At 44.9% G+C, this 26281-nt stretch overlaps 1 non-coding gene and 1 pseudogene across 1 annotated transcript; one reads left to right on the top strand and one right to left on the bottom strand.

Moving 5' to 3' along the window:
* Positions 1–8530: 8530 nt before the first annotated feature.
* Positions 8531–8634, top strand: LOC118010593. The gene has a single exon (XR_004679253.1). It is a non-coding gene; the product is annotated as a U6 spliceosomal RNA (small nuclear RNA).
* A 15791-nt stretch (positions 8635–24425) lies between these two features.
* On the bottom strand, positions 24426–24981 carry LOC118008740 (annotated as a pseudogene).
* Between the last annotated feature and the right edge of the window lie 1300 nt (positions 24982–26281).

Below are 26281 nucleotides of genomic sequence, written 5' to 3' on the forward strand. Positions count from 1 at the left end.
CCCCAGAAGGAGCTGAAAAATGAAGACAACATAGAGAAGGCAAAGCTGAGGAATGCAGGGATTTCAAGCCCCTGGATCCAGCCTCGTCCAGAGTCAAACTACGCCTGAGCTTCTTGGTTGTATGCTGTGGGTCCGGAATTCAGAAGAGCAGCACTTCAGCGATAATGGCTTGTCTCTGCTCCTCTTTATCTGGGGTCTCAGCTGGAAGACTGGGAGGCCGAAGACCGGGTCACCTGAAGACTCCCTCACCAGTGTGGCAGCTGATGCTGGTTGTCGCCCACGTTTCACTTCCTCTCCACATGGACCTTTCCCCACCGTTGTTTTGGGCTTCCTTGCAGCATGGTGGCTGGGTTCCAAGTCCAAGCATCCTGAAAGAAAGGCAGGTGGAAGTTGGATCATCTTCATGACCTAGTTTTGGAAGTTATGTAGCATCACTTCCCCTGAACCCAAGGCACTGAGGCCATCACAAGGTCCCGCCCAGGTTCAGATGGAGAAGAAATAAGATTCTGGGTTTTTTTTTTTTAAGATTTTATTTATTTATTTGACAGAGAGAAAAAGTTAAAGCACAAGCAGGGGGAGCAGCAGAGGGAGAGGGAGAAGCAGACTCCCTGCTGGGCAGGGAGCCCGACGTGGAAGGCTGATGCTTAACCAACTGAGCCACACAGGCGCCCCAAGATTCTATTTCTTGATGGGGAGTGACATGGTTCTGGAAAAGCAGATGGGACCAGAAATATTGCTGTGACCATTTTTGGAAATTATAATCTGCCACACTAACCACATAAGATACCAGGGATTTGTTTTACCTCTCTGGGCCTCAGTTTCCTCATCAGTAATGTGAAGATAATAGGGGCGCCTGGGTGGCTCAGTCGGTTAAGCGTCTGCCTTCGGCTCAGGTCATGATCCCGGGGTCCTGGGATCGAGCCCCGCATCGGGCTCCCTGCTCCGCAGGAAGCCTGCTTCTCCCTCTCCCACTCTCCCTGCTTGTGTTCCCTCTCTCACTGCCTCTCTCTGTCAAATAAATAAATGAAATCTTTTAAAAAAAATAAAAGTAATGTGAAGATAATAATAATGTCTATAGTGTAGAGAGAGAATCACATGAGATAATGCATATAATGGACTTAGCATAGTTCCTGCAACATGGCACGTGCTCAGTGAAAATTAGAAGTTATTGTCAACAGGGGCGCCTGGGTGGCTCCATCAGTTAAGCATCCGAATCTGGATTTCAGCTCAGGTCATGATCGCGAGGTCATGGGATCTAGCTCCGCGTCCAGCTCTGTGCTCAGCGTGGAGTTGGCTTGAGTGTCTCTCCCTCTGCCCCTCCCACCTGCCCGCACTCACACTCTCTCTCAAATAAATAAATAAAAATCTTTATTTAAAAAAAGAAGGTATTGTCAAATACCACTAATATTGAACAATCAGGTGTCTTGGTACAGCTGAAATAGGATGTTGTGGGTTGAATTGTGTCCCCCCTCCCGAAAGATACAGTTGACCCTTGAACAACAACACAGGGGTTCAGGGCCCCAACCCCCTGCACAGTTGAAAACCCATGTATAGGGATGCCTGAGTGGCTCAGTCGGTTAAGCGACTGCCTTCGGCTCAGGTCATGATCCTGAGGCCTTGGAATCGAGTCCCACATCAGGCTCCTTACTCAGCAGGGAGCCTGCTTCTCCCTCTGCCTGCCAACTCTCTCTCTCTCTCTGACAAATAAATAAATAAAATCTTAAAAAAAAAGAAAATCCATATACAACTTTTGACTCCCCCAAAACTTAACTACTAATAGCCTACTGTTGACCAGAAACCTTACTGATAACATAAACAGTCCATTAATATATAGTTTGTATGTTCTATGTATTATATACTGTATTTTTACAATCAAATAAACTAAGGAAAAGAAAATGTTATTAAGAAAATCATAAGTAAGAGAAAACACATTTACAGTACTGTCCTTTTTTATCAAAAATGTCTGGGGGCACCTGCTTGGCTCAGTGGGAAGAGCATGTGAGTCTTGGTCTCGGGGTTGTGAGTTCGAGCCCCACGTTCGGTGTAGAGATTACTTAAATAAATAAACTTTTAAAAATTAAAAAGAGAGAGAGACACACACACACAGAGACACACACAGGAAAGACTCACGTGACAATGGAGACAGAAATCAGAACATTACATCTGCCAGCTAGGAAGCACCAAAGATTGCTGGGAGCCACTGGAAGCTGGACGAGGCAAGAAAGGACCCCACTCTGAGAGCCTTCAGAGGGAGCATGGCCCTGCCAACACCTTGATTTCAGACTTCTAACCTCCAGAACCATTAAATAATACATTTCTGTTGTTTTAAGGGAAAAAAAAAGAGTCGGCCGACTTTTACTGGGAGCTTGCTCTGTGCCAGGCACTGGAAATAAGAAGGCGCCTCGGGTAAGGACCCTGCCCCTGAGGGGCTGACAGCAATTCCCGCAGTTAAAGCAATAAATGGAGGGGCTTTGAGAATGATGGTGTGGTGCTATGTAGAAGACGCTTTGTGTCCGGGGACCCCAAGACCACCCCCAGCCAGTTTCGATGATTCACTCTGAGTGACTCCATGTAGTTGTACTCATGGCTATGATTTTTTTTAAAGATTTTATTTATTTATTTGTCAGAGAGAGCACAAGCAGGGGGTGCAGCAGGCAGAGGGAGAAGCAGGCTCCCCACTGAGCAAGGAGCCCAGGACCCTGGGATCATGACCTGAGCCGAAGGCAGACGCTTAACCAACTGAGCCACCCAGGCGTCCCCTCATGGCGAAGATTTATGACAGCAAAAGGACACAAAGCACAATCAGCAAAAGGAAAAGGTGCGTGGGGCCAGGTCTAGAGGGAGCCAGGAACAAGCTTCTAAGACCCTTCTCCCAGTGCAGTCACACAAGACATGCTTAATTCTTCCAGCAATGAACTGTGACAACACATGTGACATTGTCTGTAGGGAAACTCACCTGAGCCTGATAGTCCAAGACTTTTATCAGGAGCCAGTCATGCAGGCACCCTCTGGCTAGTATGTGCAAAAATCCCAGATCCCAAGAAGGAAAGCAGATGTTCAGCATAAACCACAGTGTTCGTAGGGACAGTTTAGGCACAGTGAGCCACTCATCATTTAGGGAATGGTGGGAACCCTCCCAAAATCTGAGTTCTCAGATGCCACTGTATCAGTCAGCTCAGACTGCCGTACAGGATACCACAGACCAGGCAGCTTAAACAACGGAAGGTTATTTTATCACAGTTCTAGAGGCTAGAAGTCCAAGGTCAAGGTGTCACCAACGTTGGTTTCTGGGGAGAACTCTCTTCTTTGCTTATAGACAACCATCTTCTTTTTTTAAAAAAAAGATTTTATTGGGTACCTGGGAGACTCAGGCGGTTAGGCGTCTGCCTTTGGCTCGGGTCATGATCCCAGGGTCCTGAGATAGGGCCCCGAGTCCGGCTCCTTGCTTGGCCAGGGGCCTGCTTCTCCCTCTCCCTCTCCCTCTCCCTCTGCCTCTCCCCCTGCTTGTGCTCTCTCTCTCTCAAATAAACAAATAAAATCTTAAATAAATAAAATCTTAAAAATAAATAAATAAGGATTTTATATATTTTAATATTTATAAAAATATAAAATATAAATATAAAATATAAAAAATATTTATAAATATTTATTTATTTGAGAGAGAGAGAGAGAGCACAAGCAGGGGGAGAAGCAGAGGGAGAGGCAGACTCCCCGCTGAGCAGGGAGCCCGATGCGGGGCTCGATCCCAGGACCCCAAGATCATGACCTGAGCCGAAAGCAGACAGTTAACTGACTGAGCCACCCAGATGCCCCAAGGTTTTTTTTTTTTTTTAATTTTTTTAAGTAATCTCTACATTCCATATGGGGTTTGAACTCACGACCACAAGATTAAGAGTTGCACACTCTTCCGACTGAGCCAGCCAGGTGCCCCTGGGTGAGATCTCTTCATATAAGGACACCAGTCCTATTGGATTAGAGCCCTGCTTATGACCTTATTTAACCTTAATTACCTCCTTAAAGGCTCCATCTCCAAATAAAGTCACACTGGGGGGTTAGGGCTTCAACATATGAATTTGGGTAGGGGGTTGGGGGACACAATTCAGTTCATAACACTAACCAAGGGTCAACCTTGCAAGCTGGTCTTTCTAAGGACAAGCAGTCTCTAAAGTCTCCAGACTGCTATGTTAACTCTTTCCTGCAGAGGCTCCACACCAGATTCTAGAAGCCTTGAAGTGGTTGCCAATTACATTGCTCCCTGGGAGGAAGGGGGCCTCATTTGGTGCTTGTAATATAAAGATTTTTTTAAAGTAATCTCTACACCCAGTGTGGGGCCCGAACTCACAACCCCAAGATCAAGAGTCGCGTGCTCCACCGACTGAGCCCGCCAGGCGCCCTGGTGCTTGTAATCTCGATTACAATAGCTCTTTCCTCGTGTATTGAGAAAGTTCCTGGCACCTTGACCACAACTATGAGACCAGAAGTTGATGTGTGAGCAGAAGGCAGCCTTACACGGACACAATGTAACAACTCACCCCTAAAAAGGGACATGCGTATTGGGGTGACAGTGATCAAAACCTCCCTTTGAGAAGTGACATGCAAGGGAGGCATGGTAGACAGCAGTTGATGACGTGAGCTTTGGAGGAAGACAGCGAAGTTCAAGCTGGATTGGATTTGTGGCTCTGAAGCTCTTATTGACATGACCCATGCTGCTATTTAATAAATATTTGAAGAAAGTTTTATTTTTAAAAAAGGTTTTATTTTGGGGCACCTGGGTGGCTCAGTCGTTAAGCGTCTGCTTTCGGCTCAGGTCATGATCCCAGGGTCCTGGGATCCAGCCCCACATCGGGTTCCCTGCTCCGCGGGAAGCCTGCTTCTCCCTCTCCCACTCCCCCTGCTTGTGTTCCCTCTCTCGCTGTGTCTCTCTCTGTCAAATAAATAAATAAATAAATAAATTTAAAAAAAAATAAAAATAAATAAAAATAAATAAAAAAGGTTTTATTTTTTTTTTAAAGATTTTATTTATTTGACAGAGAGAGAGGGAACACAAACGGGGGGGGGTGGGAGAGGGAGAAGCAGGCCTCCTGCTGAGCAGGGAGCCCAATGTGGGGCTCGATCCCAGGACCCTGGGACCATGACCTGAGCCGAAGGCAGATGCTTAACGACTGAGCCACCCAGGCACCCCTAAAAAGATTTTATTTTTAAGTAACCTCTACACCTGATGTGGGGCTTGAACATACAATCCTGAGATCAAGAGTCGCACGCTCTACTGAGTCAGCCTGGTGCCCCAATATTTGAAGAATGCTTTAAATGGATGTTGTTTACCCTTGGTGAAATTAACTTGTCAAGTCTCAGTTTCATCATCTGTAAAACTTACGATGATAATATTCTCACAAAATTGTTCAATACGTTCAAGGATTAAAGTGCTGCTCCTGATGCCTGACTCAAGGTACGTGCTGAAAAGAAAGACAACTAGCATTAAATATAAATAGTCAGGGGATGATGGACAGTGACCTATGGGTCGTACGAATGCTGGTAATTTCCCAATGATGCTGAGCCATCCTGGGGCTGCACTAAGCCATCAGCTTTGGAAGCGATGGAATTCCAAATGGCCGGGCGATGATGAGACAATAAGAACCTTCCCGACCTTACTATATGTTCTCATGGATCCTTGTAACAAATCTCCAGCACTTACCATGTGTTTAGATTTGTAGTAGTTGGATTCTCGGAAGCCTAAAGAAAAGGAGCACATAAATAAACACTCAATGGCACCATATCAGATGGCCAAAAAGCAAAAAATGACCTAGTTCAGAATTTAGCCCTGGAGAAACAGAATGACTCCAGAAGCACTTATAATGCTAAGTGGGACAGTTCATAATAATGCTCCAACTGTCATAAATCTGTATGTACTGACTAGTAGAATGGCAATATGTAAAATGTGTAACTTCAGGAAATGCAAGAAATAAATGATGGAAACACAACAGCAGTAGGAGGCTTTATATTAATCAGCCTAGGATAGATGTAGTAGACACAGCAAAAATTGTACAATTAGGGGCACCTGGCTGGCTCCGTTGGAAGAAGATGCAACTCTTGATCTCGGGGTTGTGAGTTCAAGCCCCACGTTGGGTGTCGAGATTACTAAAATATATATATGTGTGTGTCTTTTGGTCAGTGACTATGGAACATTAAAAATTATTGACCCTCGGGGCGCCTGGGTGGCTCAGTTGGTTAAGCGACTGCCTTCGGCTCAGGTCATGATCCTGGAGTCCCGGGATCGAGTCCTGCATCGGGCTCCCTGCTCGGCGGGGAGTCTGCTTCTCCCTCTGACCCTCCTCCCTCTCATGCTCTCTGTCTCTCATTCTCTCGGTCTCAAATAAATAAATAAAATCTTTAAAAAAAAAAAATTATTGACCCTCATATTAGACCACAAGGAAAAGTTCAATAAATTCCAAAAAGGAGAATGGATACACACCACGTTCTCTGACCATAGTGCAATCAACTGAGATTCTTTTTTAATAGCTTAGAAAAAAACTTTAAAAAATACCTCTTTTAAACAACTCTTGCACCAATTTATCAATACACCAAAATTTGCAAGAAATCTAGAATAATAAGATTTAAAATTTCTCTGTAATGAAAACATTACATATCCAAGTGTACAGGGTATATAGCTAAATGGGATCCCAGAGCAAAATTCACAGTTTAAGATATACTATACAAGATATCGTTGAGAAATTTCTAAACGACTAAATGTTCCCAAACCAAAATCAACAGACAAGTGATAAGCTGGGAGAAATGCTTGCAGTACACGAAAGACGGCAAAGGGTGCGATGTTGTGATTTATAAGGAATTTGGTCATTCATCTCTCACAAACATTTGGTCTTTGTCCACAGTTCCTGAATCACAGCTCCCCAAAGCCTTGGAATTTCCTAAGTGGGGGTAAGTGATAAATATATCTTTTGTTATGTTAATGAGAGGACTTTGGAAAACACTTTAGGATGGGGGCTGGTTGCTGGGGGAACCAACAGGTGTTTAGAGGGCTGGAAATTTCAGCCTCTTCCCCCCTCCCCCCGACTTCCGGGGATGGAGGAGGATCTGGAGATTGAGTGCAAACACCAACATCAGAGATTTAATCAATCATCCCTATGTAATGAAGTCTCCATAAAAACCTAAAAGAACAGGGTTCGGGGAGCTTCCGGGTTGATGAACACATGGAAATTTGGGGAGAGCGGCGTGCTCAGAAGGCTTGGAAGCTCTGAGGCTTTCCCCCATACCTCGACCTATGTATCTCTAACATCCAGCTATTCCTGAGTTATATCCTTCCATAATAAACCAGTGATCCAGTGAGTAAAATCTTTCTCTGAGTTCTGTGAGCCGCTCTTGCAAATTAATGGAACCCAAGGAGGAGATGGTGGGACACTCCAATTTGTAGCTGGTTGGTCAGAAGCACAGGTAATCCTGGACTTCTGACTGGTATCTGCCTTTGTGGTCGGGGTGCGGTCTCCTGGGATTGAGGCCTGAATCTGTGGACTCCGATGCTATTTCGGGGTAGATAGTGTAAAATCGAGCTGAAATTGTGGACACTCAGCTGGTGTCCAGAGAACTGCCTGTTGGATGCAGGCAGTGGATTTGGGTCCAACACCCAAAAGAATGAGCTGCCTTTGTTAATTTATAAATCAATAAGAAAAGACAAAAAGTGAATAGAGATGGACAAAAGATATGAATGGAAAGTTCACAAAAAAGGGGAATAGCCAAAAACCCATGAAAATATGCTCAATTTCATTCATAAGTGAAGAAACCCTAACCAGTGCAATATTCTTTTTATTTGTCAGATTGATAAAAATATATGTGTTTCATAATATCCAGTGTAGACAAAGGTATGAGGAAACGTGACGAGGATACTAGGCAGAAGGATAGACCTGAACAAGAGTTTTGGAGAAAGTATTTGGAGGAAGTTTGGCAATATTTATCAAAATTTTCTATTTGTATACATTATGATCCAGGAATTCCGTTGCTAGGAAGTTACTTTGATTTGATTTGATTTTGTTTATTTTATTTAAAAAATATTTTATTGATTTATTTGTCAGAGACAGAGAGAGAGCGCAAGCAGGGTGAGCGGCAGGCAGAGGGAGAAGCAGACTCCCCGCTGAGCAAGGAGCCTGAGATCATGACCCGAGCTGAAAGCAGATGGTTAGCGGACTGAGCCACCCAGGCACCCCAGAAGCTACTTTTTAAATTTATGTTTTGAAAAAGTAGCTGTATATATGTTTTTAATAGGAGGGTTAACCAAAAATATATACATAGCTGTTTTTTAAAAAGTCAATAAAGGGGCGCCTGGCTGGCTCAGTTGGTTAAGCGTCTGCCTTCGGCTCAGGTCATGATCCCGGGGTCCTGGGATCGAGTCCCGCATCGGGCTCCCTGCTCAGCGGGGAGCCTGCTTCTCCCTCTGCCTGCCGCTCCCCCTGCTTGTGCTCTCTCTCTTTCTCTCTATCAAATAAATAAAATCTTTAAAATAAATAAATAAATAGTCAATAAAGTGCTCACTTGAGCAGCACATATACTAAAATTGGAACAATACGGAGATTAACACGGCCCCTGAGCAATGAACACACACGAATTCATGAAGCATTTCATATATATTATGACAAAGAATACCACAGGCCCCAAATGGCGTCACTTATATTAAGGCCCCATCAGTAAACCAAGACTTCACACCTAACCTAACTGCAGTTTCAGCCCCCCAAAAATGTCCTTTAACAAACAGTCAACAGGGGAATGTCCTGGTCAGCAAAAGGAAATTTGCTGATAGACCCCTTCCATTCCCCTTAGGAGGGTGACCTTGCCTAAAACAATGGTTCTTTGCTAATAATTTCCTTTTCTCCACTCCCTCTCTGCATTTAAAAACCTTTCCTTTTCTGTAACCCTTTGGAGCTCTCCTCTACTTGCTAGACGGGATGCTGCCCAATTTACGAATCAATTAATAAAGCCACTTAGATCTTTAAAATGTACTCAGTTGAATCTTTGTTATTTAACTATATAAAAAAGTAATAAAAGAATTGAAAGTCTGTTAAAAAGGTAAGATAAAATGGCTTCTTATGGGATGACGGGAAAGATTGAAGAGGGAAGAGACAGTCGAAGGTAGATTTCTCTGAAATATACCATACTGCTGTTGAGTTTGGAACCATGTAAATATAATAATCATATTATATAATTATATTCTATTTTAAAAGGCTTGTCATACCCCAAAGCAAGGGAATTATTGAAGACTACTTCAGTCATATCAACCAAGTTTAAAAGGCTCCTACCAGGGGTGCCTGGGTGGCTCAGTCAGTTAAGCGGCCGACTCTTGATTTCGGCTCAGGTCATGATCTCAGGGTCTTGTGATCAAGCCCCACGTGGGGCTCTGCACTCAGTGTGGAGTCTGCTTGAGATTCTCTCCCTCCCTCTCCTTCTGACCCGCTCCCTGCTTGTGCTTGCTCTATCTCTAAAATGAATAAATAAAGTCTTAAAAAAAAAAAAAGTAAAAAACATAAAAGGCTCCCATTGGCTAAAGATGGGTCAATCTGAGCACCAAAAAGAAAAGTAACTGCAATGGATTGAAATACATCAACTAGCCACGAGATCATAATGATGCTTTAAAAAAAATGTCATTGGCCACCTCTGGAGGATGCTAGTGAACCACTGCATTCTTTTTTTTTAAGATTTTATTTCTTTATTTGAGAGAGAGAGAGACAGAAACAGAGCATGAGCAGGAGGGAGGAGGCAGAGGGAGAGGAAGAAGCAGACTCCCCACTGAGTGGGGAGCCCGACACGGGGCTCAATCCCAGGACCGTGGGATCATGACCCGAGCTGAAGGCAGATGCTCAACTGACTGAGCCACCCGGGTGCCCCCCACTGTATTATTCTGAAAGCTGGTAAATAAAGAGAGAAAAAGTACCTGACTAGGTAACTGATGATATTAAAGAATTATTGTTTAATTGTTGAGATAAGACAATGATGTATGGTTAACTTGTTCAAAAGAGTTATTGCTTATAGCAACATCTTGAAATGGTATCTGGGTTTGTTTCAAAGTAATCCAATGGGTATGGAGAAGTCGGTCAAGGTATGAATGAAAGATTCTTTTAAAGATTTTACTTACTTATTTATTTATTTATTTATTTAAGAGCGAGCCGCGGGGGGGGCAGCAGAGGGAGAAGGAAAGGGAGAGGCAGAGAATCTCAAGCAGACTCATGTGCTGAGTGTGGTGTCCCACATGGGGCTCAATCTCACCACCCCAAGATCATGATCTGAACCCAAATCAAGAGTCAGACACTCAGCCAACTAAGCCACCCAGGCGCCTCAGCATGGTGACTTAGAATTCTATGTCACTTCTCACAGAACTGAAAGGAATGTCTGGAGTCAGATAGCCTGGGTTCAAAACTCAGTTCTGCCATTTACTGTGTGGCTCTGGGCAAGTTACTCAACCTCTCTGCGCTTCAGTTTCTTCATCTGCAAAATGGGAATTGTAGTACCTACCTCGTGGGTTGTTGTGAGGATTCATGAATTAACACGTGCAAAGTATTTACAACACAGAGTGCCTGACACATCATAGGCTCTCGCTAAGCATTGGTTCTTGTGATTATACTTGTTGGGGTGTATCCTACAGGAAGACATGATGACGGATGAGGCAAGAGAAGTGGGTAGGATTGTAGGTTAAAGAAGGAGTGTGGCTTTTATTTGGCAGGAAGTCATTAGAGGGTTTTAAGCAATGCTCACAGCTAACACTGCGGACTGAGGACAGAAGCTTCATGTCTCACAAGTGGTTGCAACATGAATTTCCTACGTGTGCAATTAACTGCAAAATGCTTCAGGGCGAGCTGAAAACCTCCGACTGTGTTTACTAGAACCCTAGTCATTCCACACACATACAAAATGCAGTACCGCACTAATCCTAGTCTGTCTCAACTAGAAAAAGGAAAGCTAAACGTGGGCCAAGCTGCTATTTCCTTAACAGGAAGGTGTCCTGGGCTTGGGAAATGACTTATAAAGGGTGACATGACTCAGGATCCTATGAAGCTGGGACATGCAGAACTTTATTAAGTCACATTTCGTGCAAGCTATATGTATATTGGTTATATAACTGGAGTATGTTCTAGGAGTGTGTTCAAAGCTAGGTCTGATTAAGAGCACTATGCTTCTAAAAGGCACAATTCCAGGGGCACCCGGCTGGCTCAGTCAGTGGAACGTGTGACTCTTGATCTCATGGTCGTGAGTTCGAGCCCCATGCTGGGTGTAGAGATTACTTAAAAATAAAAATGAATGAATGAATGAATGAATGAATGAATAAATAAATAAATAAAAATTTAGGGGCACCTGGGTGGCTCAGTCATTAGGCGTCTGCCTTCGGCTCAGGTCATGGTCCCAGGGTCCTGGGATCGAGCCCTGCATCGAGCTCCCTGCTCCGCGGGAAGCCTGCTTCTCCCTCTCCCACTCCCCCTGCTTGTGTTCCCTCTCTCGCTGTCTCTCTCTCTGTCAAATAAATAAATAAATAACTTAAAAAAATAAAATAAAATCTTTAAAAAAATAAAAAGCATAATTCCAGTCATCAGTTTTTATTTTGGCAAATTAGAAACATACCACAAGGGGTGCCTGGCTAGCTCAGTAGGGAGAGCGTGCGACTTTTGATCTCGGGGTTGTGGGTTCGAGCCCCACATTTTGTGCAGAGATTACTTAAATAAATAATTATTTGTGTAAAAAAAGAAAGAAACATTCCACAAGTTTGGAGAGCAGCAAAAATGAACATTCTGGATCCACCCCACCTCCAACCTGTCTGTACTCACGGCCAGTCTTATTTCATCTATGGCCCACCTACTAGGCATGCCTCAAATTATTTTGAAGCAAATTCCAGACATCATATTATTTCATCTAGAATATGTCAGTATGTGTTTTTGAAAGATAAAGACTCTTTAGAAAACCTAACCTCAATACCATTTTCTCATCTAAAAATAATAATAATTTGGGGAGCCTGGGTGGCTCAGTCTAGGTTAAGTGTCACTATCTCATGGGTCCTGGGTTAGATCCCCAGGTTGGGCGTCCTGGTCAGCATGGAGCCTGCTTCTCCCTCTCCCTCTGCCCCTCCCCCACTCGTGCTCGCTCTCTCTCTCTCTCTCACTCTCGTGTGCCCTCTCTCTCAAATAAATAAAACCTCAAAAAATTAATAATAATTTGTAAATAGCATCAAATACACAGTCAGCCTTCACATTGCCCTGATGTTGTATATATATTAGGGGAGGCTTTCATAAGGATGCTGTGTACTGGGACACCTGGGTGGCTCAGTTGGTTAAGTGTCTGCCTTCAGCTGAGGTCATGTTCCCCGGGTCCTGGGATCGAGTCCCGCATCGGGCTCCCTGCTCAACAGGGACCCTACTTCTCCCTCTGCCTGCTGCTCCCCCTGTTTGTGCGCGCGCTCTCTCTGACAAGTAAATAAAATCTTTAAAAAAAAAAAGGATGCTGTGTACCTCCATAATTAGGCATGTAACTGTTAGTGATCGCTTTCTGTGATATCATCAATCACTGATGAGCAGAGGTTGGATCATTTATTCACAAGGGGTGGCAAAATGGAATGTTTTGATTCCCTCATTCCTTCTTCCTTTATTAGCCCAAATATATCTATAAAGGAGAACTTCCCCTGGCCAACTTTTTGGCGTGTATAAGAAAAACAGGAGAGCTGCTCGATTCCTGCCTCCTCTTTACCAGTTTTCAGTATCAAGTGTTGTTTCCCTGAGCATCCTCTCAAGGAAAACCATGAGCTATTTTTATTTAATGAGCTATTATTATTTATTCGTGAACTTGTAAATTTCATATTGTTTTAAATTATAATTCCAATAAATTAACATGCAGTGTTATAGTAGCTCCAGGTGTACAGTATAGTGATTCAATAATTCTATATATTTCTCAGTGCTCATCAAGGTAAGTATACTCTTTAAATTTCACCCATCCCCCACCCACCTCCCCTCTGGTAGCCATCTGTTTGCTCTCTATAGTTAATTAAAAGTCTAACTTGTGGGTTTTATTTTTTAAATTTGTATTATTTTTAAAAATATTTTATTTATTTTTTAAAAATGTTTTATTTATTCATGAGAGTCAGAGAGAGAGAGAGAGAGAGAGAGAGAGAGAGGCAGAGGCAGAGGGAGAAGCAGGCTCCCCGCCTAGCAGGGAGCCTGATGTGGAACTTGATCCCAGAACCCTGGGATCATGACCTGAGCCAAAGGCAGACGCTTAACCATCTGAGCCACCCAAGCCCCCCAAAAATATTTTATTTATTTGATACAGAGAGAGAGCACAAGCAGGGGGAGAAGGAGGCTGAGCAGCGAGCCCCGAGGTGGGACTCGATCCCAGGATCCGGGGATCATGACCTGAGCCCAGGGCAGGTGCTTAACCGACTGAGCCACCCCGGTGCCCCTATTTTATTTTTTTTTTAAGATTTTATATTTCATCATCTCTACACCCAAGGTGAGCCTCAAATTTAGAACCCCGAGATCAAGAGTTGCAGCTCTACCGATTGAGCCAGCGGGGCGCCCCTAACTTGTGAATTTCAAACACGTTTATAATTAATGTGTTTCTTTTTTTAAAAAAAAAAAGATTTTATTTATTTGAGAGAGAGAATGAGATAGAGAGAGAGAGAGCATGAGAAGGGGGAGGGTCAGAGGGAGAAGCAGACTCCCTGCCGCGCAGGGAGCCCGATGCGGGACTCGATCCCGGGACTCCAGGATCATGACCTGAGCCGAAGGCAGTCGCTTAAGCAACTGAGCCACCCAGGCGCCCCTAATTAATGTGTTTCAATCCATTGCAATCATAAGCCTCGTGGACGCTCCAATTGCCCATCTACAATCAGTGGGATCATCTTGAACTTGGCTTCTGGATCCTTTCTCAGAACTTCCCAATTTTCTGCTCTAACAGAGCGTTCCTTTCTTTCTGGTAGTGCTGGCTCATCCGGTGGGCCCAGGGGCCTTGAGGCTTTGTCAGAGTTTCCTCTTGGTGACAGTGTTGCTCCAGAAATACCAAGAAGTCCGCCGGCCCTCCTTCCACCCCCTTCCACACTCGGCCTCTGCTCCCGCCCTTCGGGTCTGGAAAAAAATGCCAAGGAGCCGCAGGGCCTCGGGAAAGGAGGCCACCTGCTGCCGGCTTTGCAGGAAACCAGCTGGCTGCGGCAGGACTTGCCTTTCTTCTTTGACCCCGAAATCAATCTGAGATCGAAATGGCAAACTCTCATCAGACATCATTTCTAGAATTCCATTTCTACCCCCGCCCTCGTTGACTCCACCTGAGATCCCTGCCAAGTTACCGTGGTGCCGAGCAGTGCTGGAAAGTCAAGGCCTGGAGGAAAGAAAGCAGCCCCCTAGGTCGGGGGGTGGGGGGGGGGCTCACCCACCTCCCAGGCCCCCGGGTGTCCGCCTCCAGGTGCGGATCCCAGCACCGAGGCCCGGGGTTCTCAGAGTGCGCTGGGTGGCTCAGCAGCATCTGCATCCCTGGGAACTGATTAGAAATGCAAATTCCCAGACCCCAACCCAGACCCCCTGGATGGGAAACTGGGGAGCCCGTGTTGAAGCAGGCCCTCCAGTGGATCCCGAGAATCACTGCACCAGCCCAGGTGTGCTCAGTGGGAAGTAGCTATCTGGGGCAAGGCTGCGGAGGACCGGTTAGACGGTCCGGACCGGTTGGTCAGTGTGCACCATGCACGGCTCAGGGGACGCGCCCGGGCGCTCCACGCGGAGGGGAAGGACAGTTTGCTCTTGTGGTTTTATCACTGATACTGGAACCCGCACCCTTTCTCGTGCCCTTAAACAGCCTTCCATTGCTTCCCATCTCCTTTACTTTCATTTCAGAAAGAGTGTTTAATATTCTCATTGGAAAAGTCCACTCCCCGAGTGCCTGGCCGGCTCAGCCCGTGGAGAGTGCGACTCTTGCTCTCCGCCCCGAGTTCGAGCCCGAGGCTGGGGTAGAGAGTACTTTTAAGCAGGCTTCCCGCCGAGCAGGGAGCCCGATGCGGGGCTCGATCCCAGGACCCTGGGACCATGACCTGAGCCGAAGGCAGACGCTTAACGACGGAGCCACCCAGGCGCCCCTAGAGAGCACTTTTATTTTTTATTTTTATTTATTTATTTTTTAAGATTTTATTTATTTATTTGACAGAGAGAGACACAGCGAGAGAGGGAACACAAGCAGGGGGAGTGGGAGAGGGAGAAGCAGGCTTCCCGCTGAGCAGGGAGCCCGATGCGGGACTCGATCCCGGGACTCGATCCCGGGACTCGATCCCGGGACTCCAGGATCATGACCTGAGCCGAGGGCAGTCGCTTAACCAACTGAGCCACCGAGGCGCCCCTAGAGAGCACTTTTAAAAAAAGAAAGGCCATGCTGCTCAGAAGTTTTTCAGAAAACAAAGAACTGTATCGGAGATATTTCTACATTTCCATGTTTATATTTACATAAATGTTTTTATAAAATTGGGTTCACTTCTACATATTATTTCAAAATTTTATCTGTTCACTTTTTTATTATTGAAGTGTTCTATTCGTTTCAGCTGTACAATACATCATTCAAAAATTCTATATATTACTCTGTGTTCATCAGGGTAAGTGGAGTCAGCATCTGTCACCAAACAATATTATTACAATATTATTGACTCTATTCCTTATGCTGTACTTTTCATCTCCGTGACTTATTTATTTTGTAACTGGAACTTTGTACCTCCTGATCCCCTCTTATCTATTTGTACATATCATTTTGGATGGTACTGTTACACAAGATGTAGTTTTCCAGTAACTATAACTCGTGAAGGCATATTTTACAATTTTAAAATAAAAATGTAATAATCAGGGGCGCCTGGGTGGCTCAGTCGTTGGGCATCTGCCTTCGGCTCAGGTCATGATCCCGGGGTCCTGGGATCGAGCCCCGAATTGGGCTCCCTGCTCTGCGGGGAGTCTGCTTCTTCCTCTCCCTCTCCCCCTGCTTGTGTTCCCTCTCTCGCTGTGTCCTTCTCTGTCAAATAAATAAATAAAATCTTTTTTAAAAATGTAATAATCACAATGAAGAAATTAGAAATACAGAAAATATTTCAAATCTCAAATTTCTAGAAATATATCCAGTATTATTGGCTTTATTTGCATAATTTCAGATTCTATTTACATACACTCATTCAATTATATCTAATATATGTGAGCAGGGATACAAAATGCCCAGGGTTCATCAGTATAATCCATATAATACTCATCATTCATCTTGTAAGATATATTTAAGTGTATATGTAAGCATATTTATAAACAATACACATTTTTTCTTTTATACAATTAAGACCGTGTCACATACAGTGTTCATGCCTGCAGTTCATCATTTATCCCACGCCCCATATTATGACAATGTCCCTTATAGTTGTTCTCAAAGTGCCTATTTATTTTTTATAGATTAAAAAAGTGTTTATTCTAATTGGAAATTCAACACATTCGTTTACAAAGTTTAGAAAAGTTAGAAATGATTTAATAAGCAAATAATTTACATATTTAAAAATTTTAGGTGCAAGGGGCACCTGGCGGGCTCAGTCAGTGGAGCGTGTGACTCTTGATCTGAGGGGTGTGAGTTCAAGCGTGACCCTCCCCCCCCCGGTTTGGGTGTAGAGATTACTTAAAAATAAAATCTTTAGGGGAGCCTGGGTGGCTTAGTCCGTTAAGCGACCTGCTCTTGATTTCAGTTCAGGTCAGATCCCAGGGTTGTGAGATTGAGCCCTGTGTCAGGCTCCATGCTCAGTGGGAGTCTGCTGGATATTCTTTCCTTCTACTTCTCCCCCGCCATTTTCTAAAATAAATAAATAAATCTTTAAAATAAAATAAAATAAAACCTTTTTTTAACTTTTTTAAAGATTTTATTTTATTCATTTATTTGAGAGAAAGAGCACAAGCAGGGGAAGGGGAGAGGCAGATTCCCCATTGAGAGGGGGAGTCCCATGTGGGGCTCCATCCCAGGACCCTGAGATCATGACCTGAGCTGAAGGCAGACCCTTAACTGACTGAGCCACCCAGTCGACCCTAAAATAAAATCTGTAAAAAATAAATACATAGGGGTGCCTGGCTGGCTCAGTCGGTGGAGCATGTGACTCTTTTTTTTTTTTTTTAAGATTTTATTTATTTATTTGAGAGAGAGAGCACATGAGAGGAGGAAGGGTCGGGAGGGTCAGAGGGAGAAGCAGGCTCCCTGCCGAGCAGGGAGCCTGATGCGGGACTCGATCCCGGGACTCCAGGATCATGACCTGAGCCGAAGGCAGTCGCCTAACCAACTGAGCCACCCAGGCGCCCCAAGAGCATGTGACTCTTGATCTCAGGGTTGTGAGTTCAAACCCCATGTTGGGTGTGGAGCCTACTTAAATAAAATAAAATATAAAATAAAATTTATAAATTCATTTCAGTTTAGGCTTTTATAATATTTCTATTTCATATAAAAGTGGAATTATTTTCTACAGTTTCTTTTTAAAGATTTTATTTATTTATTTGACAGAGAGAGAGCACAAGCAGGGAGCACAGCAGAGGGAGAGGGAGAAGCAGGCTCCCCGCTGAGCAGGAAGCCCAATGTGGGGCTCGATCCCAGTACCCTGGGATCATGAACTGGGCTGAAGGCAGACGCTTAACTATCTGAGCCACCCAGGCGCCCCTATTTTCTACAGTTTTATAGAATATTTCTCCATCACGTTACGATCATTACTCATAAGTTTGTATTCCCAAAATTATCCAAAAAATAAAGGCTTAAACAGGCTAATCCTATTCTTCAGACCCAATGACTTTTTAACTTAATCAGCAGCCATGATTTAATTCAATCTATGTGTACATTTGTTTCACTTCCTGGATTGATTTAGGGGTTTTTATTCCATTTTTTCTCCCAATGCCTTGGAAGTTATATTTTCTATTCTTATTATTTTAATCTTTATATAGAATTCTTTTCAAACTTAAACTTACCTACATTTTCTTTTCTTTTCTTTTAGAAGATTTTCTGGGGCACCTGGGTGACTCAGTCTTTAGGCTTCTGCCTTCTGCTCCGGTCATGATCCCAAGGTCCTGGGATCGAGCCCCGCATCGGGCTCCCTGCTCAGCGGGCAGTCTGCATCTCCTTCCCCCCCTGCTTGTGTTCCCGCTTCTCACTGTGTCTCTGTCAAATAAATAAATAAAATAAAATAAAAAGATTTTCTTTTATTTTTTAAAAAATTTTAAAGATTTTTATTTATTTATTTGTCAAAGAGAGAGAGCATGAGCAGGGGGTAGAGGAAGAGGCAGAGGGAAAAGCAGACTCCCCAGTGAGCCAGGAGCCCAATGTGGGGCTCAGTCCCAGGACCCTGGAATCATGACCGGAGCCAAAGGCAGATGCTTACCCAACTGAACTACCCAGGAGCCCCAAACCTACATTTTTTTTTAAAGATTTTACTTATTTATTTGACAGAAAGAGAAACAGCGAGAGGGAACACAAGCAGGGGGAGTGGGAGAGGGAGAAGCAGGCCCCCTGCGGAGTAGGGATCCCAATGCAGGGCTCGATCCCAAGACCCCGGGATCATGACCCGAGCCGAAGGCAGATGCTTAATGACTGAGCCACCCAGGCGCCCCCAAACCTACATTTTTTTTAAAAGATTTTATTTATTTATTTGAGAGAGAGAGAATGAGAGACAGAGAGCATGAGAGGGGGTAGGGTCAGAGGGAGAAGCAGGCTCCCCGCTGAGCAGGGAGCCCGATGCGGGACTCAATCCTGGGACTCCAGGATCATGACCTGAGCCGAAGGCAGTCGTTTAACCAACTGAGCCACCCAGGCACCCCCAAACCTACATTTTTAAAAAAAGATTTTATTTATTTATTTTGACAGAGAGAGACAGTGAGAGAGGGAACACAAGCAGGGGGAGTGGGAGAGGGAGAAGCAGGCTTCCTACTGAGCAGGGAGCCCGATGCGGGGCTCGATTCCAGGACTCTGGGATCGTGACCTGAGCCTAAGGCAGACGCTTAATTACTGAGCCACCCAGGCGCCCCAATCCTACATTTTCTTAACAATAACTAAAGTTAATAAGTTATTGTCCACTTTAAGAAATTTTTATTTTTATTTATTTTAAGATTTTATTTATTTGAGAGAGAGAGAGCACTTGAACAGTGGAGAGGAGCAGAAGGAGGAGCAGACTCCCCGCTGAGCAGGCAGCCTGACATGGGGCTGATCCCAGGATTCTGGGATCATGCCTGAGCCCAAGGCAGGCCCCCAGGTGCCCCTATGTGCTCTTTTTTTTTTTAGTAATCTCTACACCCACCTTTTGTCTGGAATCAGCATCTTCCAGTAATTCACCAAAATGATCAACACAAAGGGAAAGAGGAGAGGTACCTGCTATATGTTCTCTAGCCCTTTTAGAAAACATGGAGCTGTTCCTTTGGCCACATAGATGCAAATTTACGAGAAAGGTGATATTGTGGACATCAAGAGAATGGGCACTGTTCAAAAAAGAAGCCCCCCAAATGTTACTGTGGCAAAACTGGAAATCTACAATGCTACCCAGCATGCTGCTGGCATTCTTACAAACAAGTTAAGGGCAAGATTCTTGCCAGGAAAATTAATGTAAGCATTGAGCATATTAAGCCCTCAAAGAGCGGAGATAGTTTCCTGCAGGCATGAAGGAAAATGATCAGAAAAAGAAGGAAGCCAAAGAGAAAGGTACTTGGGTTCAACGGAAGTGCCAGCCTGCCCCATCCAGAGAAACACACTTAGAACTGATGGAAAGGAGCCTGAGTTGTTGGAACCCATTCCCTATGAATTCATGGCATGATACATGTAAAAAAAAAACGGGGGGGGGGGGCACCTGGGTGGCTCAGTCGTTAAGCGGCTGCCTTCGGCTCAGGTCATGATCCCAGGGTCCTGGGATCGAGTCCCACATCGGGTTCCCTGCTCAGCGGGAAGCCTGCTTCTCCCTCTCCCACTCCCCCTGCTTGTGTTCCCTCTCTCACTGTATCTCTCTCTGTCAAATAAATAAAATCTTTAAAAAGAAAAGACCTCAAGATTGTACAAAAAAAAAAAAGTAATCTCTACACCCAACATGGGGCTTGACCTCACAACCCCAAAATCAAGAGATGCATGCTCTTCCAACTGAGCCAGTCAGGCAGCCCTCTTTTTTTTAAATTGTAGTTGACATATTAGCTTCAGGTGTTCGACATGGTGATTCAACAACTGTATACACCGTGAAATGCTCACTACGGTGGGTATAATCACCATGCATCACCACACCCAGTTATTACAATAGTATTGTTTTTTAAAGTTTTTATTCACTTATTTAAGTAATCTTTACACCCAGTGTGGGGCTCCATCTACCCACCCTGAGATCAAGAGTCACACACTTCACCGACTGAGCCAGCCCAGAGCCCTGACAATGTTATTGACTAGATTTCTTGTGCTGTACTTTTCATCCCCGTGACTTCCTTATTTTATAACTGGAAGTTTGTACCTCTTGATCCCCATCCCCTATTTCACCCATTCCCACCCCCCTGCCCTCTGGCAACCATCAATTTGTTCTCTGCATTTATGAGTCTTTCTCTCTCTCTCTCTCTCTCTTTTTTATTGCCTGCCTTTTTTCCCCAATGTATTTATTTGTAAGTAAGTAATCTCTACACCCAACGTGGGGTCCGAGCTCAGGATCCCAAGATCAGGAGTCCACACGCTCCACCGACTGAGCCAGCTAGACGCCCCTATTTCCTGCTTTTGAAAAGCTTAATGTATCACTTTGCTTTAACAAGAAAAGATTCATCGGGACCACAGGATACTGAAGGTTAACTGGGCAGTGATATAGACCTAGGTTTAAAACAGCTTTTAAAGAAACTACTACAATCAGTCACGTAAGAAGTATTTATTGAGTATTTACTATGTGCCTGGCCCTGTTCTAGGGACTGTAGACATCAAAGGAAAAACTGCTCTAATATTCTGCATTCAACTGAATGAGAAATGAGATACCACGTTGATCCGTATTCTTACAAATTTAATCTGGTTTTTTTTCTGAACTTTTTCAGGATTTTTTTTTTCTTTTGATCCTTGTTCTCTCGAAGTTTCACTACTATTTCGATGGCTCGGAGAAAGCATCAAGCTAAGTGGACTAGAAATGTCAGGATTGGGGCGGCTGGGTGGCTCAGTTGTTAAGCGTCTGCCTTCGGCTCAGGTCATGGTCCCAGGGTCCTGGGATCGAGCCCCGCATCGGGCTCCCTGCTCCACGGGAAGCCTGCTTCTCCCTCTCCCACTCCCCCTGCTTGTGTTCCCTCTCTTGCTGTCTCTCTGTCAAATAAATAAATCAAATCTTTAAAAAAAAAAAAGAAAAATCAGGACTACCAGAGCAGATGGTGGAAGAAGGGTCAAAGATGAAGGCCTGCTGGACTGAGTCTATGATGTGGATCTGGGAAATCCCCACAAAAACCCACTGAGGACGATGTCCCCTGCGAGGGCCCAAGGGATCCTCTGTTCACCAAAGTGATAAGGAATGCCTTGGTGAGGGGCCCCCGCATCACTAACAGGATGGATGGTGGCGCTCCTCTGTCAGCCATGGCCAGTGGGCGCCAGTCAAGGAAGGAGGTGGATGGTGGGGCTGGGTGGGGAGTAAGGGGAACAAGAAGGGCCTTGGGATCAGCCTGGGGTGCTCCACCCACCCTTCAGGTTGCCCAACACGAAGGTCCATGAGGGGTTCAAGATCAACAAAAACATCTACTCTCTTTTTTTAAAAGATTTTATTTTTTATTTTTTTATTTTTATTTATTTATTTTTTAAGATTTTATTTATTTATTTGACAGAGAGAGACACAGCGAGAGAGGGAACACAAGCAGGAGGAGTGGGAGAGGGAGGAGCAGGCTTCCTGCTGAGCAGGGAGCCCAAAGCGGGGCTCGATCCCAGGACCCTGGGATCATGACCTGAGCCGAAGGCAGACGCTTAACGACTGAGCCACCCAGGCGCCCCTATTTTTTATTTTTTTTTAAAGATTTTATTTATTATGTTGACCATCTTTTTATCTTTTTTTTTTTAAGTAGGCTCCACGCCCAACATGGGGCTCAAAGTCACAACCCTTAGATCAAGAGTCATTGGATGCTCTACCCACTGAGCCAGCCAGGCACCCCAGTGTTGACCATCTTTTTATGAGCTTGTTTGCCATCCTTATAATCCCTTTGGTGACGTATCTATTCAAATCTTTTCCCCATTTAAAAAAAATTAGGCTTAAAAATATAAAAAAAAATTAGGCTTCTTTTCTTTTTTTTTAATTTTACTAATTTTTTTGACAGACAGAGATGGAACACAAGCAGGGGGAGTGGGAGAGGAAGAAGCAGGCTTCCCGCCGAACAGGGAGCCCAATGCGGGGCTCGATCCCGGGACTCCGGGATCATGACCCGAGCCGAAGGCAGACGCCCAACGATTGAACCACCCAGGCGCCCCAATAAATAAAATCTTAAAAAAAAAAAAATCGGGCGCCTGGGTGGCTCAGTTGGTTAAGCGACTGCCTTCGGCTCAGGTCATGATCCTGGAGTCCCGGGATCGAGTCCAGCATCGGGCTCCCTGCTCGGCGGGGAGTCTGCTTCTCCCTCTGACCCTCCCCCCTCTCATGTGCTCTCTGTCTCTCTCATTCTCTCTGTCTCAAATAAATAAATAAATAATCTTTAAAAAAAATCGGGGCGCCTTGGTGGCTCAGTCGTTAAGCGTCTGCCTTCGGCTCAGGTCATGATCCCAGGGTCCTGGGATCGAGTCCCGCATCGGGCTCCCTGCTCGGCAGGAAGCCTGCTTCTCCCTCTCCCACTCCCCCTGCTTGTGTTCCTGCTCTCGTTATCTCTCTCTGTCAAATAAATAAATAAAATCTTTAAAAATAAAAAAAAATAAAAAATAAAAAAAAATCTTGTTTCTTGGTTTTTCTCTCTCTCTCTGCCCTTTGCTCATTTGTCTGTTTCTTAAATTCCACATGAGTGAAGTCATATGGTATCTGTCTTTCTCTGACTGACTTACTTAACTTAGCATAATATTCTCTAGCTCCAACCATGTGATTGCAAATGGCAAGATTTCATTCTTTCTTATGGCTGAGAAATATATATATATAAACCACTTCTTCTTTATCCATTCATCTATTGTTGGATACGTGGAGGGCTTCCATATCTTGGCTATTGTAGATAATGCTGTTATAAACATAAGGGTGCATGTATTCCTTTGAATTAGTGTTTTTATATTCTTTGGGTAAATACCCAATAGAGCGATTACTAGAAGGCAGTTCTGTTTTTGATTTTTCGAGGAACCTCCATACTGTTTTCCAGAGCGACTGCACCAGTTTGCATTCCCACTGACAGTGCACGAGGGTTCCTTTTCCTCTACATACTTGCCAATACTTGTCTCTTTTGTTTTTGGTTTTACCCATTCTGACAGGTGTGAGGTGATATCTCATTGTAGTTTTGATTTGTATTTTCTTGATGATGAGTGATGTTGAACAGCTTTTCATGTGTCTGTTGGTCATCTGGATGCTTTCTTTGGAGAAATGTCTGTTCATGTCTTCTGCCCATTTTTTAAATTGGATTAATTGGTTTTTGGGTGTTGAGTTGTATAAGTTCTTTATATATTTTGGATAAGAGCCCAATATTGGAAAAAAAAAAAAAAGAACCCTATATTGGGTATGTCACTTGCAAATATCTTCTCCCATTCTGTAGGCTGCCTTTTAGTTTTTTTAAAAGATTTTATTTATTTATTTGACAGAGAGACACAGCGAGGGAGGGAACACAAGCAGAGGGAGTGGGAGAGGGAGAAGCAGGCTCTCCACAGAGCAGGGAGCCCGATGCGGGGCTCGATCCCAGGACCCTGAGATCATGACCTGAACCCAAGGCAGACGCTTAACGACTGAGACACTCAGGCACCCCTTTTTTTTCTTTTAAAGATTTTATTGATTGATTGATTGATTTGACAGAGAGAGCACGAGTGGGTGGAGGGGCAGAGGGAAAGGGAGAGGGAGAAGCAGACTCTCTGCTGAGCGGAGAACCTGAGAGATCATGATCTGAGCCAAAGGCAGCCGCTTAACCAACTGAGCCACCTAGGTGCCCCGGTTTAGGAGTTTTTAATGCTTGGAATGAAAAATCACAGGCTGGGTTTTCATAAAGTTATTGGTCCATCTCTGGCAGGGCAAGGATCTGCCCTCACCCAGCAAGGTCTTCGAAGTGGGGGGAGCTCCTTCTGTAGCGTGGTACAGTGACGCCCCAACCAGGAGGCAAAAAAGCAAGAAGTATAAGGAGCACCCACCTGCCAGGCCCAGGCACGACACAAGGCACTTTCAAGTGTTCTCTCACTTAATCCCCACACCTACCCCATGAGGTAGGGATCCCCGTTTTACCGATGAGGATCCTGAGGCTTGGAGGGGTTCATCAAATTTGTCCAAAGTCATAAAGTTCACAAAGTCATGAAGTCTCAAAGCCGAGATGAAGAAAGCCAGGTCTTCTGGTCTTCCCCACTCTGCCACGCTGAATTCTTTCTCTGATCCAGCCTCAGTGTCCCCTAAGAGGTTCACTCTTAGCATCCGTATCCCTCGCTTTGTCCTGGTCCCTCTGACTGAGGGCACTCCAGTCCCAGCACTGGTCGCTTCGGGTGCTCTTGGGGCGGGGTCAACACAGGTCCCCCAATGCTCAACCGGTCCTGGACTATGCTCACTTCCCCAAAGGGCACCCCAGTCTGGGCCATGCCAACGGGCCCAGGGTTCATGCCCAGGAAGAGCACTTCTTTGGGGCCCTGGCAGTACCAGGTCACCTAGCTGCGGTGAGGCTCCCACACATACTCCGCAGGATTGTAGATGATGCCCACAGGCTCTGAGAATTGCAGTTGGCTCAGTTCAGCACTAAGCCGCAGCTCCTCCTCCAGGAAGCCCTCAGCCATGCTTTGAGGGCAAGGCTGGGGCTCTATCAGGGCCCTGGGAGGCTCATGGAGGGGCCCCAGTGGATAAGCCTGGGGCACAGCCATGTCACTGCCCCCCTTTTCTTTTTATTTATTTATTGATTGATTTATTGATTTTTTATTTTTTTAATTTTTTTAATTTTTTAAAATTTTTTTATTTTAAAGGTTTTATTTATTTATTTGACAGAGAGAGACACAGTGAGAGAGGGAACACAAGCAGGGGGAGTGGGAGAGGGAGAAGCAGGCTCCTGGCTGAGCAGGGAGCGGGATGCGGGGCTCGATCCCAGGACCCTGGGATCATGACCTGAGCCGAAGGCAGACGCTTAACGACTGAGCCACCCAGGTGCCCCTCACTGCCCCCTTTTTCAATCCTGTTTAAAACGACCTTCTACCAAGGAGTCTTTCCCGATGGACTCCTCTCCATTTCTACAAGCCTGAGTTCACTCCACGCTCAGCTGCCCACTTTGCACTCCAATTGCTCCTGAGGGTTTGTCAGGCTCTGGGTGTGTTTCCATCATGTCTGGGCCTCCCATGGGGCAGGGATCAAGGTTCTTCTCCCCCATGGGACCTCGGGGTTGACAGAACAGCTTGATCCATCAACCTGTTCTCCGATCCTAGCCTGGTTCAGCTCTCCACCTGGTTTCTGCCTTTTAGTTTTGTTGACTGTTTCCTTTGCTGTGCAGAAGCAATTGTTCCAACACTCTGTTGAAAAGACTCTCCTACCTCCATCGAATTTCTTTTGCATCTTTGGCAAAAATCAAATGTCAGCATTTGTGTGAGTCTATTTCTGAGCTCCTCTGCCCCATGATATGTGTGTCTGTTCCTTTGCCAGTACCACACTGTCTGGGGTACTGTAGTTTTGTGGGTGTTTTGTTAAGATTTTATTTACTCATCTGAGACACAGAAATACAGAGAGAAAGAGAGCAGGAACAGGGGGAGTGGCAGAGGGAGAGGGAGAAGCAGGCTCCTCGCTGAGCGGGGAGCCCGATGTGGGGCTCGATCCCAGGACCCGGGGATCATGACCTGAGCCGAAGGCAGTCGCTTAACCAACTGAGCCACCCAGGCGCCCCACCCAGGTGCCCATTGTATATTTCTTTGGTTATCAATTCTACATCGGTTTCCAATGCGATTGAATTTTGTTTGTTGACCTTGTACACTGCAACCATGCTAAGCTTATTCATTAGTTCTAGGAGGGGTTTTTTGTTTGTTTTTCTTTTGTAGATTCCTTGAGATTTTCTACGTAGACAGTCTTGTTGTCTGTGAATAGAGGCAGTTTAATTTCTTCCTTTCCAATCTGTATGCCTTTTATCTTTTTTTAAATTTAATTTTTTAAAAATTTATTTATTCATGAGAGTCAGAGAGAGAG

This window comes from Mirounga leonina, unplaced genomic scaffold, assembly GCF_011800145.1.
Source record: "Mirounga leonina isolate KUSES-001 unplaced genomic scaffold, KU_Mleo_1.0 Mir_101609, whole genome shotgun sequence".
Lineage (NCBI taxonomy): Eukaryota > Metazoa > Chordata > Mammalia > Carnivora > Phocidae > Mirounga > Mirounga leonina.